Consider the following 16347-nt stretch of genomic DNA (forward strand, 5'->3'; position numbering starts at 1 on the left):
AGTAATAATATCTGATCATTAAAAAAACCAACAACAAAAATATGTAAAGTAAAAAAAAAAAAATTATGTAAAGTAAGAATGTGAAAATCCTCTCCCCCCCACACTGTTTACCCCATCATATCCCAATCCTAATCTGAGGGGTGGGTCTATTTTGAGGCCCCCTTTTAATCTCTGTCGACAGTTAACCCCTTAATGATTCAGATACTGTTTGCACTGCTAACATACAAACTTCTGTCTCCTGGAACTGCCCTCTGAACTCACCTCTGATGCCCAACAGCCTGGTTGACACCTCCACTCAGATAACCTGAAGGCATCTTAAACCTGCTGTGTCTGTGACAGGTAGAATGGTCTGGGCTACCTGGGATATAACTTGAACTTCACGGTCCGCTGGGAAAGTCCTGATGCAGACAGTGCATCAGCAGTAGCTCCAGGAGTCATGTGCCTGCTCTGAGCTCTGTGCTGGGGTGAGGCCTGCTCCCCCTCACGCTGGATTGAGACAGTTGTCAGGGTACCAGCCTCACCCCTTCGAACCACAGTGTCCAGAGGAAGAAGTGACATTGTTTTCTGATGCATTTCTCTCAGGGAAGAATATACTTTTTTCTCGTAAGTCCCCACAGAACTTCTCCCCTAACCCATTCCTAAACCTGCCCTCTCGCGTGGAACGCCCTGCACTGATTGCCTCAGGCCAGGTTTCCCAAATTAGCCATTAACCAGGAGAGATGAACTGACCCTTAACGCCATTCAGCCAGCTCTGGAGGAGAAGGTGAAGCCAGCTTTTCCTGAATCACTTGGAGTAGAGGAAAGTCTGGTAAATATAGATACAAGGAAAAATTTAGGCTGGGTGAAACGGATGCGGACTAGGAAGTCATCAGTGTCCAAGAAGTGTTTTACCTTCCTCCCCCCACTGTGTCTTCCCTTAGTTCTAGCCTTAGCAAACAGCAGGGCCATTGTTGTTGTTGTTCAGTCACTAAATTGTGTCCAACTCTCTTGGACCCCATGGACTGCAGGATGACAGGCTTCCCTGTCCTACACCATCTCCCAGAGTTTGTTCAGACTTGTGTTCATTGAGTCAGTAATGCCATCCAACCATTTCTTCTTATGGCATGCCCATAAGCACAGTCATGAAACCCAGAAGTCATACTTGAATCTTCCAGTCACCCACCCCTCTTGATGTATTATTTATGTCCTTAAGCAGTAAATTGACTTTAAAGAAATTAAGAAAACTATATGTATTTTACATTTATCCATTTTTTTACCTTTTTCTGACACTTTGGATCTTTGTTTAGATCCAGGTTTCCATCTGGTATAATTTCCCTCAGTTTTTGTTTTACTGAAAAGATCATTATTTTACCATCTTTGTTTTTTGAAGGATGTTCTTATAGTGATAGCAAATTCTAAGTTGACTCTCTCTGCCCACCCCCCACCTCAAAAATGTCATTTCATTGCCTTTTGGTTTAAATTATTTCTAATGACAAATCAGCGGTCATTCTTAGTATTTTTTCATGTAATCTTTTTTTTCTCTGCCTCTTTATCTTTCCCTTTCAGCAATTGAACTATGATATGCCAGGGTGTAGTTTTATTTATATTTTTCTGTTTGTGTGTGCTAAGTGCTAAGTTTCTTCAGTCCTGTCCAACTCTTTGTGGTCTTCTCAGAATCTGATATGTAAGGGAGCTGGACTACAGTTTTAGGCATTTTTGACTTACCTCTGGATTCCATTGCATCAAGATTCTAGAATCCACAATCTTAAGTGGATTAAACCAGCCACAAAAAAGAAAATTCTATATGACTTCACTGTGAAACATATAGTCAAAATCATAAAGACAGAAAGTATATCAGTGGTGGGGCTTCCCATGTGGCTCAGCTGGTAAAGAATCCAGCTGCAGTGCAGGAGACGTGGGTTAGATCCCTGGGTTGGGAAGATCCCCTGGAGAGGGAAAGGCTACCTACCCACTCCAGTCTTGACCTGGAGAATTCCATGGACTGTACAGTGCATGGGGCCGAAAGGAGTCGGACATGATTGAGCGACTTTCACTATAACAGTGGTTGCCAGAGGCTGAAGCGAGAGGAGATGAAGAATTAATGCTTAATAGATATAGAGTTTCAGATTTACAAGGTAAAAGTCTTATGGGACTGGGTGGCACTGATAGCTGCACAGTCTGTGAATATCACTGAACTACATGCTTAAACATGGTTAAGATGGTGAACTTTGTTATGTGTATTTTAACACAATACAAAAATTAGAATTAAATTTTTTAAAAAAGAATTAGAGGTTCTGTCCGCACCATGTCTTCTCACAAGACTTTCAGGATCAAGCGATTCCTGGCCAAGAAGCAAAAGCAGAATCGTCCCATTCCTCAATGGATTCGAATGAAAACTGGCAATAAAATTAGGTAAGGACACACTCCCCCACTCATGTGTTTTGTTAAATTTAGGATTTCTTTGAGTGCACAGTTGAAAGTTATATGCAGTTTAATTTTAATCTTGTGCCACCATTCTGAAATTCTTTTTTTTTTAATGTGCTTCTGGGTTTCTGAACAGCAGCCAGCCCACAGCTGGGCTTAGGGGCAGACACTCCTCCAATATTTGTAAATTTCCTGGTTGCTTTCTCTCTGAACCAGAACATAAGGGGGCTGTCTCATTACACATCCCAGTGGGAATATCAGAAAGTGTTTATTTTTTCTGAAGATTGAAAGATTTGCTTTTCCCCACAGAATTGAGCTGATGGTTTTAGGAGAAAGACATTACTAGAATTTCTCCAAAGGACCTCTAGGGCATCTAGGTTAACGCTAGACAAAGCTGGATCTAAGACTCTCCTGCATGCCTTTCAACCAAAGTATTTTCAAAGCATTTTTAAGCTGACACTGTAGGGTGGGCCTAGCAAGTGAGTCCTTGCCAGGATAAACACTGAAGCTCAGGAGTGCAAGATTGTGAAGCTAGTGTAGAAGTCTGATTGGGTTGTATGGCAAATAGAAGTGGAATTGTCTGTGGGAATCACTCACTGTAGCTTTATAGGCCAATTAATTGCAACCTTTGGTTTATTGTATCCCATCCAGTGATGGTAGGACCTGCCTTTGTAGTTGTGAGAAATGAAAGAAATGTATGTAAAGTTTTGTGTAGCTCAGTAGAGGGTACCTGCAATTATCAGATGCTGGTCTTTTGCTCTGTGGTCTAACTTAAAATGCAGTGAAAGCAGGTTGCAATTACAGTGCTTTCTTTTGTGGAAGTACTGACATTATCCTGCTGAAAGAAAATCTGTGTTGATCGTTTTTTGATTTTGCCATTTATGGGGGTAAAATCATGACAGATTGACATAAACAGTTGATGGAAAAAAGAAAAAAAAAAAAAGAATTAGAGTGTACCAGTCACATAAGTTATTTGACTTTATACAGACACACAGGAAAGGTTGATCTTACTGAATTCAGGCAGGTTGTTCTGTGTGGATAGAAAGCCTGAGTGTAGAGGCTTTCCTTGCGACTCAGTAATAAAGAATCTGCCTGACAATTCAGGGGACAGGGGTTCAATTCCTGATCCAGGAAAATCCCACATGCCGAGGAGAAACTAAACTTGCGTGCCACAACTACTGAGCCTGTGCTCTAGAATCCAGGAACCACAACTGCTGAAGCCAGAGCAACCTAGACCCTGTGCTCTGCAACAAGAGAAGCCACTGTAATGAGAAGCCTGAGCACCCCAACTAGAGAGTAGTCCCTGCTAGCCACAACTACAGAAAAGCCCACACAGCAACAAAAACACAGCATATTCATAAATAAGTAAAATTATATGTATAAGAAAGCCTGAGTGCAGCCAATGGTATTTCCAATCCACCTCTGTTGAGAAACTTGGTAGCCTTCAGCTCAGTATATGCTGCTAAAGTTTGTAAATTTATATAAAGAAATTTAACTCTTTGGTTTAGGAAATTCATACCACACACACTACTACTGTAGAGAAAGGGGCAGTGATCTATGATAATATAAAATGTTACAGTAAAGAATCATTATTTTATAAATTTAATGGCTTTTAGTAAAAGCTTCTGAAATCACTTAGACTCCTCCATAATGAAAGAGGTGATGTGTCCCTTGGGCCCGTTTGTGATCTTTGTGCCAAACTAAATGTTAACAAGAATCATAAAGTTCTGCTGCCAAACCACCAACTGTGCTCTGAAAACCCAAAACAGCAAAGAAGTGAAAAAATTAAACAGAAACAAACAAGCTTACAAATTTGTGAAGCCAGAATAAACAAGGAAAGTGTGTTTACTAATATCCAGAAACATTTCAAAATATAACAATCTGTATCTACATACATTAAACCAAAGTGGAGCTTTCCAATTCCACTTGATCACCATGAAAATTATCTTAGTCTTCCCCATTTTCTTATCTGTGACCTCTCCATTGAGAACTCTGGTTCCCACCAAATATCTTCCATTTACTAAACTGTTCAATTACATGGTAGTAGTTTCACAACTGTTGACCCACATCCCTTAAGACCAGCTTTGAGGTGGGGTAGGCTGTCTGTGGGGTCGCACAGAGTCGGACACGACTGAGGCAACTTAGCCGAAGCAGCAGCAGCAGGCGTCTATAGAGTTGGATACAACTGAAGCGACTTAGCAGCAGCAGCAGCAGCAGAACAACTAGAGAACAAAGAGAAGGTTGGGGAGGAGCCAGAGGGGCCAACAGCTCAATGGGACTGGGGCATAAGGGCCCAGGGAAAGGTTTCTGGTGACAGAGTTCCAGGCTTACAAGAACAAAGGGTCTCCAGCACCTGCGCACAGATGCATGTCTTCACTTGTTAAGAGAGAAATACAGAGTCAAACGGTAAGGCCACTGTTTCTACTACATGGGAAAAATGGAAACACTCGACGATCCCCCAGTACTTCCACAGGGTGTAGGAATGCTGCTGGTGAGACTGACTCAAGCATGTTGCAAAAAGTCCCCAAATTCCACCAGAGCTCACAGTGCACTGCTCTGACACAGCACATCTGCTGCTTCACAAGGATGTTCATTAGTGCACTGTGTTCAGAGCAGCACAGTGGACTCAACTGTCCATCAGTGGAAGACTGGTCCCAATGCCTGGCATGTACAAACACTCACTAATGCCTATGGAATGAATGAATGTGTATGCACTTGTATAAAATGAAGCATCTATAGCAGTTTACATATATATGCGTATGCACATACATATACATATACCTATAGAGAGGGTCAATATATAATGTCGAGTGAAAAAAACAAATTACAGAATATCTTATTTATAATAGAATCTGATTTTTGAAAAAATGTATATGTGCAATAAATTTCTGGAAGGGTACATAAAAAAAAAAACGGTAAAAAAACACAAAAAACAAAAAACCTGTAATTCTGGCTATTTCTGGGGAGCAGAAATGGATGACAGAGGAGAAAGTGCTAAAGCAATATTTAGCTTTTCATTTGCTTTTTGAATTTTAAAATCATAAGTGTTTATTACTTTTGTACAATAAAAGAGTAAACAATCTCATTTTCACATCACTTCTTTTGTATTTATATAGTTTTTTGTCTGTGGTGCTATTTAGACTAAACTGTTTATATAAAGGTTAAACAAAACTAAAGGACAAACATGTCTGGTATTCAATTTTATGCAGTATTTGTGTGATACAAGTGTCCTCAGGAATTCCAGCCCTTCACTAAACTCTGCCCCTCACTTAAATGCTTTGCATGCATGTATTTTAGGGAACTTGATCGACACACCAAATGAAGCTAGATGGGAGGGAGGCTGAGGATTCATGGTAGCCAAGCTTGGAAGCCAAGTGATGGGAGGGAAGTCAGGCCCTAATGAACACCGAGACTTTGGGGGGGTCCCCCAGGGTAGCCTTGTTGGCAGTCCTTGGTTTGAGCCTTGTTTTATCTACTTTTTTTTTTTTAAGGTTTTTAATTCATTTATTTTCCCACCCCACACAACATGTGGGATCTTAGTTCACTAACCAGGGGTCAAACCCATACCCTCTGCATTGGAAGAGCAGAATCCCAATCACTGGACCCCCAGGGAAGTTCCTATTTTATTTACCTTTGAAAGAAAGGGTGACCCACTGAGACTTAGGTTGCAACTTAAAGACCACAGGCTGTGAACCAGGTTTCTGGGAACATGGAGAAGTGAGTGGCCATCATTCTGCCCTTGTAGCTGGGAGCTTCACAAAGGACAGGATGCTCAGGCTGGACAGCGAAGTGAGCAGGAAAGTTTGCTGGGAGGAGGAGGGGTGGTAGAGGAGCACCTTGGGAACAGAACAAAGTGCAGGGGGACACTGACAGCACTCAGTGTCTTCCACTGACTGTCCTCCTGGTAGCCTTGCAGTTAGCTGGTGACCGGTTCTACCTGTTGAGGAAACATTCATCAGTAACCAACCTAAGAAAGAAATGGAAATTTTTATGCTTCTTGCTATGTAACATGACAAGGGTGTCTTGTGTGCACCAAAGCGTTCCTATGGCCTCAGCTTTGCTTCAGTTTCTGTTGCTCCCAAGGCTCCACTGGTCCTTCCTCTTCTCCAGGTTGGATCCTCTAGATCCTGTAGTTTCCGTGGGTGCCAATATCTCTCCAATAAGTGTTGCCTGTGTTTGAGATGGCACCCAAGAAACCTGATGTATACTAAATTTGGTAAAAAAAAAAAAATTTCCTTATATAGCAAACAGTACAGTATTTCAATTCCAGCATAACTATAAAAGGTAGAACTTTTAAATTAGTTTGGTCGTTTGCTGATATACCAAATCTCACTTCAGTTCATAAGTTCTTTGGAAATACAATGAGATCCCATCACTTGACGTCGATGTCACATGCAGCATGGGAATTTGGAACAAAGCCTTCTGGGAGATCATGAGTTTCCCATGTGAACAAATGTGCATGGTGGCAACAGGTGAGGTGTGAAAGGCTGGGTGCAGTGCATGGGTCAGCCGAGTTGGACCACAGAGAAACTGCACAAACACAGGAGTGGAGGCAAGCAGCTGGAGCTTTGGGGCTCAGGGCGTCTCAGGGAGGAGGGAGACCCCAGAATGTTCTTAGTGGAGAACAGGTATAGCAGGAACACAAATTGCTACAAAACCCTGTCATCTAAGTAATCCCCTATTGAATCTTTGAAGAACCTGCTGAGAGGGGAATATTGCCTCATTTTCAAGATGGGAAAACAAGCCTCAATCAACGGAATGTATCTGTTTTTGCTTGGAAGACTCAGAAGGCAAGGCTGGGACAAGGTCAAGGGCTCTGTCTTTCAGAAGTGTAGCTGAGGAGAGCAGGGTTCAAGGCCAGGAACCAAACTGGAAGGAAGTAGAGTACAATGTAAAATTTTAGCATGAAAGAATACAGGAAGCTGAGTTTCATTCTCTTTACTATTTAAACAAACACATTGCATCTGCCAATGTACTAATCATTCCTTCCAGGTGGATAAAGCTATGATCTAGCTACAGTGAGGAATGGAATACCTTGGCAGTCAGTGCTCGGTGTCTCCCAGAGGTGGAAACATTGTTTCTAGGTGAGAGTTCCTGATTTCACATCTCACCTAAAAAATCTCCCATCTAAAAAAAAAAAAAAAATCTCCCATCTCACTGCTGTCTTCCACCTGCAGTATAAATAGGGCTCCCACAATAAAAAAAACAGTGTGGAAAAAAAAAAAACAAAACAGTGTGGCTGCAATAGGAGAAACAGAATCAATATGGTGATAGATTAATAGCAAACATTTATGTAGACTGAGGTTTGTTTTTGAATTGAATTTTATTGCCATTGCAGGTTATTCAATTTTTACTGAGTTATTATTAGCAAGTTTCATCAGCTATTACCAGGCAGTGCAGCCGCTGACCAGCGGGAATAGATGCAGAAGCACCAGGACGCCATCCTCAGTGTCTCCAGAGAAAAATGACCATCTGCTAACGCCCGGCAAAGGCCTGTGCTCTACAAGGACTTTATAAATAACAATGTCAGCATATCCATTCATCACATATAGTGGCTAATAATGCTACTTTCTAAGAATCAGAATTTACTCAGATAGAAAGCTGTCATTTATCCTTGTTGAAGTTCTCATTTAATATCATAAAAATCAATAATGAATTTGAATTTACTTGCTCTTCTTACAATCATCTAAATAATTATTAAATGAAACCAAACGATAAGCTTTTTCTCTGTAAGTGGAAGTTCACATTTCAATTTAAGACATTTTGCAGAGCAGCATCACTTTCTGAAAACAATAATTGCCTGGCAAATTATTCTCTGATGGCCCAATGCTATTCTTGTCACATCAGGAGTGTTTGACGCAGGAGAGCCTCAGGGGACGGAAGAAGCAATGTCCTCATTGCTCTAAAGTCGGGCGGAAAGGAAAGAGCCCCAGACACCTTACTCTCTCCCAAGCTGAGAGGTCCAGTGAGCTTGGTTCCTGGCACTCTGTCTGCCCCTCTGCTCTGAACACACCTGTGGCACAGACAACGACATGAGAGGCAGGTGGCAGCAGGAGGGCCCAGGTACAGGTGAAGGAGGAAACAGGCTCCATCTTGAAAGCAGGACTCCATCTTGGGCCGGACTGTGGACTTTGAGTTATATGCCCAGTATCTATGGAAACGACATACCAACTGGAAAACCAGGCCCCTGGAAGGAAGAGCCCCAGGGCTCTCCATAGCCTAAAAGAATACCCTAATTATCTGTGTAGCCAAATAGACTCATACATTCTATTATGCTTTTTGGGGTATGACCACAGGCCTATTGATAATGTCCACTGTTAACTATCTAGGCTTAAGGCATTTGAATCATGGGTTAGCTTTGATTGTATCTTTCTTTTTCCTTTGTTCAGACTAGTTTCAGGGAACCTTATACACTTAGGGTATTTAAGGTTTTCACAAAAACTGGTCGGGGTCCTTGGCTAAGAGGAGACTCTGCCTTGGGCCCACTGGTATAATAAACTGCACTCCACTATCTGCATTGTCCTTCTGAGTGAGTTTGTTTCCCGGAATGCGTGGCTACAACACAGGTACAGCTCTGTCAGCAAAGCCTGTGCTCAACTCCACCCTCCCTGGTCCCTCTTGGGAGCTGCTTGTGCTTTGGCATCACCAGGCCCAGAGGAGGAGGCATCAGAAATGCGGAAGGGCCTGGAGAGACAGCCATCAGCCTGCTGAATGGTGGGGGGTTGCCGGGGCGGGGCGGGGAGCTTGTCAGCTAAATTCTTCCCGGCTTGAGCCCCGCCCTCCTCTCAGCCCTCCAGCTACCTGGCCCCAGGATGTCTCCAGGGAGGAGTAGCGGGGACACTCCATGCATCGAGATCTCAGGAAAGAGATGTCGGAGCTGTGTTCTGATCTGAACCAAACCAGGGCAGGACAGTGGTAGAGCCAGGTCTGAGCTCCTGACCCACAGTGAGGCCTGACGAACCCAACGTCGGGGTTTGGAGCAGAAAAGGTTCATTACAGGGCCAATAGGAAGAATGGGCAGCTCATGCCCAACAGGCCTGAACTCCCTGGTACTTGTCGGGGAAGATTTTTTGGTTTTTAATTATTTATTTATCTATTTTCAGTTGTACTGGGTTTTCATTGCCACATGCAGGCTTCTCATTTTGGTGACTTCTCTTGTTGTGGAGCACATTATTTTCAAGGATTTTCTTCTGTATCTAAAGTGTTACAACCATCCGCTCCCCTCACACCAGGCTTTCCTGCAGGGCAAATATTGGTGACCTGGAAATTTTGCCTAAGACAGAAGATTCTGTGTAAATATGAGAAAACCTGATTTGAAGTCCTGACACTATCTGGAGAGATCATAATCCATGCATAGAGTGCCAGTCAGCACCAAGGGCGCTGCATTTGGTTCCTTTAATTATTGCACACTCTTATAAGTACTATTACTAACTCCATCAGAGGGGTGAGAAGAGGAGGCACAGAGCTATTAATTGACTGGCAAAGTGATTATTAATCAATGAGGAAGCCAGCAGACCTGGTGGCTGTAATGCCCAGGCAACCTTCATGAGCAAACCCACACTGAAGCCAGAGCCAGGGCACCTGCATGCCAGAGAAAGGAGCGACAGGACAACCACAGGTCGACCCCAAATGGAGCCCCCGTGAAGCTGCAGCCAAGCAAATACTGCCCTCGGGTTGCTTCTGAGCCTTCTCTACAAGAACCTCCCCTTGTCCCGCTGTGGCACACTCCTAACCACGTTCCAAATGACATGCACTCAGATCAACTCCTGAGATGTGTACTGTGCCTCATTGTATCATTTAACAGGATTCACTGAAGTTCACAAGGCAGGCCAGGGTTGAAGCTACATCAGTATCAAGCTGTCTGACTACAAACCTGCCTGGTGGACCCAGATCTCATCCTCAAGAAATGAAGGGAACAAGCACCAGGTGAGTGGTGTCAACCTTGGCATCACCAGGGCACTGCCTAGGGAGCTTTGAGAGAAAGAATGTCTCACATCACTGGGAAAAAATATCCACAGTTCATTTATCTGACAAAAGCCTTGCATCCGGAATATTTAAGGGTGTCTCACAAATGAACAACAAAAGGACACGGACACTTTGTTGTCATGTGGACTATTTCTCTATTTACAAAAAAAAAAAAAGTGTCGCCGCCATGGCCTGGGTGCTGATACTGCCAGAAAGTGTGGCTCCGTTAACCTGGGGTGTGATCTGGGCAAGAAGAGCTTCAAAAGTTCCCCATGTGACTCCAGTGTAAAAGCGAAGGTGCGGGTGTCTGTGCCAGGCCAGGGGCCAGTCCTAGGAGGGGCAGGGAGGGCCGTGTAATTTCCTTTGAGGAACCCAGCGCTTACTGTGTGTGTTTCCTAAAGCTACAGAGCAAATGACCACCAGTGTCATAACTTAAAACAACCCAAACTTATTCCCTTACAGCTCCGGAGACCAGTAGTTCAAAACAAGTCTTAAGGGGCTAAAATCAAGGTGTCGAGAAGTCTTGCTCATCCTGGAGGGTCCAGAAGAGCCTCTGCTCCTCACTTCCTCCAGCTTCTGGAGGTGCCCATGTTCCTGGGCTCACAGCTACTTCGCACCAACTTCTGCCTCTCATCAGGTCACCTTTGCCCTTGATGCTGACCCTCCTGAGTCTCCCATAGAACTGTCTGACCTCCTGAACAGTCCAGGGTGCTCGCCCATCCCAGGGCGCTTAACTTAATCACACCTGAGCAGTTTCTTCACTGTGGAAGATAACAGGTCCTGGGGATTAGGACATGGACAGACCTGAGGGGCCTTGAATCCACTGCTCAAGTGCAGTTTTTCAGATGACAGAGGGAGAACTGACTCCTCTCCTGGAACCTTGGAACACAAAGGGCTCGGGAAGTTTCCACGGCTGTCTCCAGCTACTCGGCAGTGACCCGCAAAAGATTCCCCTCTCCCTAGACGCCACAGCATCGCACGTCAGCGCCCCAGATAACTGCTCTGGGCAGTTACAGAAAACTCCATTTTTTCCCTCAGATCCCAGGACAACAAGCCCCATGACAACATGAGACCTAGAGGACAGTCAGGCGCCACCTCTCCCTCAGTCTGAGAACTGAGTAGAAAAAAAAAAAAAAAGAACTGAGTGGAGATCCCCACCGTCCCACCACTCTCTTCCCTTCTCACACCCAACCTCTCCCTCCCTCTCTGTTTAATTGCCTGAATTCCTGATAAGGAGCATCAGGAGTGTCCTGCCCTCATGTTCCTGTTGAGGACTCCAATGCCACCGGGTTCCAACCATACCAACTCCATCCTCTGGCTCCACGCCTCCACCTCCTGCCCAGCCAGACCTCACCAACCTCCTCCCACCCAGACCTCCCAGACCCAGGTGTTTGGTTTGATCCTCAACAAATGACAAACATCCTGAGGGTCAAGTGGCTCTGCTGGGAGGGAGCTGGGCCTCTGGAGCCCCGCCAAGCACACCAGTTAGGAAACTCCCAGACTGGGCCTCTCTGCAGTCCTTAACACCAGTAAAAGTCCATTATTTTGTAATTTTACTCTTACCAGGCACTTTTTTTAAGAAAAAAAAATTTATTTATTTATGACTGTGCTGGGTCTTCATTGCTCACAGGCTTTACTCTAGTTGCAGCAAGCAGGGGCTACTCTCTAGTGGCAGTGTGCAGGCTTCTCAGTGCAATGACTTCTCTCGTTACAGAGCACGGGCTCTGGGGCATGTGGGCCTCAGTAGTTGTGGCCCGTGGGCTCTAGAGTATAGGCTCAATAGTTGTGGCGTATAGGCATTTGAGATCTTCCCAGATCAGGGATCGAACCTGTGTCTCCTGCATCGGCAGGCAGAGTCTTTGGCACTGAGCCACCAGGGAAGCCTCACCCTGCGCTTTTAACATGTAATTCAAGTGAGAGTGGGAAAAACAGATCCGAGGCTGTGCTTTCCTTAGGCCCAGTAGCCACAGCCACCCTAGTCCTGAAACAGAGCCTTCCTGGCAGTTCAGTTCACAGCTGTCCTCTGAACCTGTGCAGGAGAGAGGCCGAACCCTTCATCCTAGTGCCAGCTCTTGCTTCTACACCAGGAGGGAGGCTCAAATGGCAAGGTGAATCCTAACTGGTGTTCCAGAGGCAGCCTCCCCTCTCACTAGGCCTCAGCTGGGCCCCTGTGGATAGTGCCCTCCTTGCCAGCTTCCTCTGCCCTTCCCAGCATGGCTTCTTCTTCTGCCCAAACCCAAAGGAAGACTTGCCCTGGGCTCTCTGCACCTGGATCAGATGCGCAGAGGAGCAGAGGGCACCTGTCTGCAGGACTGCTTTCTCCCTAAGGTGCTGCGGGGACAGGGAGGGAGAAGGCTGCCTCTCCAATGCTCAGGAAGGGGTCACAGACGCCTTGCCCAGCCAACCCCTCTCTTCCCAGGCGGTCACCTGTCAGTCTGGAGGTACCCCCTCTTTCTCTCTCGGGAGGGGCCCTCTTGCCCCCACACTCTTCCTCTTGGATCTTCCATGGATCTCACTCTTCTGTGTGTCTTGCATACAAGGCACTGTCTTCTCTTTTTTCTGCTTAATCGTTTCAAGAACATCTGTCCAACGAGCAGCCTTTCTTCAGAGAAAAGGCAGTGTGCCCACACCTTTAGAAGGTAGAGAAAAAGGGAACTCCTGCTCATCATCAGATATTCGGGGTGCCCCAACTCAGAGATCCTTCTGAACTAGGACTCCTTGTGTGGTGTTGTCCCCAGCAGTGTCTGGGCTCTGGGAGTGATGCAGGAAGTTGCAGGTGCTCTGACTGCTGCGATTGTTGTGGCTAATAACAGGTTCCTGCCAGCCCAAGCCCCACCGAACCCAAGAGCCTGCACTCCCCTTCCCAGTCGGGTCCCCTCCCAAGGTCTGGATTCAGGGCAGCTGCAGGCTCAGTCTTGGAGTTCTGAGCTCAAGTGTACTGAGCCAACAAGCACTGAATTTAGAAACGTGATTTCATTTCCAATTTGATGATATGCTGTCTGCTCTGTTAGAAATCATGGAAATTTTCAGATGTTGCCTTGCCCACAGCTAGGAATCTGCACAGTTGCTGCGCATTTCAAAGTTCTGCGTGAGATGTTTTAGTGCCACCTACAGGTCGCTGTCTCTGGAGGCACTGTGGACAGGTGATGTACCCCACAGCCCACCCAGTGGAGTGGGGGACCATGCACGGGTGAAGCTCAGCAAATGGAATTTAGAGCTCAACTAGCTAAAAGGAAAAAGTACATATTGTACAATTTATGAAAGTACAAAAACAGGTGAAACTAAGTGTATCAGGGTGTTGCAGAGAAACAGAACCCGTAGTATATTCTTTAAATCCCTTAAAATAAATCCCTTTCATGTAAAATAATAATATAGAGTAATTTATATAGAATAAGTCCCAATGTAAATGCACAGAGAATGCCAATATATATTTATATATGGTTTAAAGAGGTCTATTTTGAGGAATCAGCTCATGTGACTGTGGGTGCTGGCAAGCTGAGGTCTATAGGACCAGCTGTCCGGCTGAAGGCTCGGACAGGATTTCTGTGCTACAGTCTTGAGGCAGACTTCCCTCTTCTGTGGGAAACCTCGGTCTTTGCTCTTGAGGCTTTAAATGGAATGGATGAGACCAATCCAATGCTCTGCATATGCCTAGCATGATACAACTGTCCTATGCACAGTTCTCCCTTAGATCCAATCAGTACAGTGTCATGAACAGGTGAGTGTGATAGCTCATAGAAGAGAACAGCAATTGAGACCCCTGTGGACTAAATTATGGCACAGGACTGAAGAGTGACACACGCCTGAGATAGGTCAGTGACGGTGTGGTGTTGACCTTTCCAGATGAAAGCCAACTGCTCCTGGGGGTCTTTACTAACAGGGGAGGGAGAGAACGGCATCTGTCAGATCAGCATCCGCAAACCAGGTGCCAGGGGATGTGTACGTTCTCAAGAATTGGACCCACATCAGACACCAGTGAAACATCCGAGAGCTCTCCCTGCACACAGAGAAAGGCCATGTGAGGACACAGCAAGAAGGTGGATATCTGCCAGTCAGGAAGAGCATGCTCACCTTGAAACGAAGTCTGCTGGCACCTCGATCCGGGACTTCCAGACTCCAGGCCTGTGAGAGAACACGTATCTGTTGTTTAAGCCACCCAGTCTGTGGTATCTTACTGTGGTCCACAAGCAGACCAGGACAATGGTGAAAGTGCATTGCTGGCCAAGCCTGCTAAAAGCAAACTGTTTCTGGTGGAAATCTTAATTAGCAAGTATTGAGGGAAATGCATCTGTCAGACCCAACAGCTGTGAACCAGCTCCCATGGGATGTGTTAATCAGCTTGAGCAATGAAATGACATCTGTAATAACAAGGGCAGTTGCAGTGAATGCCTGCGTAAGTATACAATAACCCACCATTATTCTCCAAGACCCACCTGCCTTCTGCACAGGCCAGAGGTAAGTAGCACTGGGATGTGGTGGGTGCCACCAGACCTGCATCCTTCAAGCCGTTGTTGGTAGCACTAGGCTCTGCAGTATTGTTTCCGGCTCCCTACTCTCCTCCGCAGGGGCAGCTCCGGTGGCATCCAAAGACTTTTCCCAGCATATAGCCCTCCTTCCACAGGTCAGGGAACCAGCTCGAGGATTCTGCCTGTTGCTGAGTATGCCTACCCCAATCACATTCCAGAACCAGGGAAATAACCACAGAATGGCTTTGAGGACCCACTGTGGGACACACCTGAGCCAGAAATCCTCTGGTCAGCTGACCTCCTCTGACTGGTAGATCACAGTGATGTTTTGGGTCTCCTGAAATCAGGGTCAGTTTGGAGCTGCGTGTTCAGAATTCTTGAAAAGTCTAATTATTTCCTTTTCCCCAAAGCATAATCACCTGGTAAAAGGCCCCAGGTCCCCCGAGGGAAGGCTGGAAGATTCAGTGTGTATTTTTGGCAGCACAGTAGGGTCTTTCCTCAAGGTGATCTGGCCTCCTCTTTATTCAAGGATTTTTGGGTCTGTAAACTGGGTCAAGTGTGACGTTGATTGTAAGGCTGTCACTCTGCTTTTATGACTTTTGTGAGTCCTTTCTCTGGCAATGAGTGTCTTTGACCTTAGAGCAGTTACAGCAGTTCTTAGTCATCGTACCTGCAACTCACGGATTTGGGGGTTTGCCCTCGACCTACCGGGCTACAGTCCACACTGTCACACGTGTGTCCTCTTAAAGTACCAATAAAATCTTACTGGTAAAAATTAAAAAATTTTTAGTGGGAGGGGAAAGGCAAGTGAAGACGTTTCCAGCAAGGCCAGGCCATTTCTGCAGATCCTGGGGGGAACGGGGACTGCCGGGGTCACGCCCCCGCCACACCGCACAGCCCTGGACACACGCTGCGTACGCACCGCCGCTCTCTGCGCCCACTCCCGGGCCCGGCCCGTCTCCCGGGGTCACACGCCCCAACGCGATGAGACTGACTCGGGGCCGAGGCTTGAAGACTATAGTCTTAACCTTCACATTCCCCTAATCTCCACACTTCGACAGAGAGCTCTTTAAGTCCCTTTAGGGCACAGACGGCTTCCCTTATGGCTCAGCTGGTAAAGAATCCGCCCACAATGCGGGGAGACCTGGGTTCGATCCCTGGATTGGGAAGATCCCCTGAAAAAGAGAAAGGATACCCACTCCAGTATTCTGGCCTGGAGAATTCCATGGACTGTATGGGGTCGCAAAGAGTCGGACACGACTGAGCGACTTTCACTCCACTTCAGGGTACAAACTGCGCCGCAGCCAGGCGACAGAGTACCACGGTCCCCGCCCCGCGGTGTTTGACCTGCCGCCGGGCCTCCCGGGGTACGACGGGCCGGGGGCGGGGCCTTGCCGGGTGTGACGGGCCGGGGGCGGGGTCCCGCGGGGTATGACGGGCCGGAGGCGGGGTCCCGCGGGGTATGACGGGCCAGGGGGTGGGGCCCCGCGGGGTATGACGGGCCAGGGGGCGG

At 46.3% G+C, this 16347-nt stretch overlaps 1 non-coding gene across 1 annotated transcript; it reads left to right on the plus strand.

Moving 5' to 3' along the window:
* Positions 1 to 3187: 3187 nt before the first annotated feature.
* Positions 3188 to 3321, plus strand: LOC122685088. Its single transcript, XR_006338260.1, has one exon. It is a non-coding gene; the product is annotated as a small nucleolar RNA SNORA69 (small nucleolar RNA).
* The last annotated feature ends 13026 nt before the right edge of the window (positions 3322 to 16347 follow it).

Source organism: Cervus elaphus, chromosome 27, assembly GCF_910594005.1.
Source record: "Cervus elaphus chromosome 27, mCerEla1.1, whole genome shotgun sequence".
In the NCBI taxonomy this organism is placed as follows: domain Eukaryota; kingdom Metazoa; phylum Chordata; class Mammalia; order Artiodactyla; family Cervidae; genus Cervus; species Cervus elaphus.